Raw genomic sequence first — 1372 nt, forward strand, 5'->3', positions numbered from 1 at the left:
TTACGTAATGTCATTAGTTATTCAAGTTTTTAACACCTTCATCGAAGCAGTTTAGCTTATTTATAAGACTTTTAGGAAGCAATTCGATCAAACCTGGCTGAATGAGGTACCGCTTTCCAGCAGATATGACGGAAATGCACTATGAATAACTTTCCTACTCGGGAATCGAACTGACGTCTTCTGCATGTCATGGCGAAGTGACTAATTGCAAATTGCAATACATGTACTTCACACGCCGGGAACGGAACAACGCCCCCTGAGTGTGAATAAGTGTGCAAGGTGGCACAGAGACATCGGGAAATGTTGCCTCTTTCGTGAAACAAAAGGTAGCCCTGCCTGAGATTAATTACTCGCTTTTGATGTCACGTTCCGAAAGATTTATGATCTCCTTTAGTGCGTGGGCACTTGCTGGACCAGTAGACTCACGGAAGAGGAAAATGACGGCAGTAGAGATTGCGTCTCAAGTCTGGGTCATCGGCTTTTCTTGGATCATAAACGAATGGGGAAGTGTGAAACCATGTTTATTTCGATGTTAGAGATGGCTTATCATAATGAATGGGCTAACGTAGGAGCTTATTTTATTTTTAGAGGTGTCTTATTATATTTATGGAATTACGTAGGTGTTGGATCAAAAGACAATGAGCTGACCAGAAAAGGTGTCTCGGCGTTTCCTGTCGTGACTCTTTGATGACCAACAAACACTGCAGAGGTGTCGTGCATTCCGGGTGTAGACATAGGGGAAATGATGGAAAGGTTAACAAAAATTGAGCTGCGCATTGTCTCTCGTTTAGATCTCTTTAAAGGCTGCGATCTGTGCTGTTATGAGAGATACAGTATGAAACCAACGTAATAATACATCTTTATTGAAAGTCAACAGACAAATAGTGATACTTTCAGCATTCAGAATATGTTTTATAATGCAAACATTAGATGTGTTTCCTGTCAAAACATCATTTTGTGAACAACAGCATTTGCCAGAATCTCACCTTTTTCTCCCGCCCGATACCATCATCAAACTTTGCATTTTCCGGAAAATCATCAGCTATAATGCGATGACTGTGGAAATTTGGAAAATTAACGAGGAAGTTAAAATCAGACACGTAGTAAATTTGTTTTGCTTAGACGTGTATATCTCTCGGATGATTCATGGAAACAGCCATAACTATTGATGGTAACCTAGACAAAAGCAGCCTTTTCTTTAGGGCCCAGCGAACAGCTTGCTCTGAAATGCGCTTGAGAAAAAGTGACATTATGTCTTTACTCTCTCTCTCTCTCTCACTCTCTCTCTCTCTCTCTTTCTCTCTCTCTTTCTCTCTCTCTTTCTTTCTCTCTCTTTCTCTCTCCCTCCCTCTGTCTGTCTGTCTGTCTGTCT

The sequence above is a fragment of the Aplysia californica genome, unplaced genomic scaffold, assembly GCF_000002075.1.
Source record: "Aplysia californica isolate F4 #8 unplaced genomic scaffold, AplCal3.0 scaffold00676, whole genome shotgun sequence".
In the NCBI taxonomy this organism is placed as follows: domain Eukaryota; kingdom Metazoa; phylum Mollusca; class Gastropoda; order Aplysiida; family Aplysiidae; genus Aplysia; species Aplysia californica.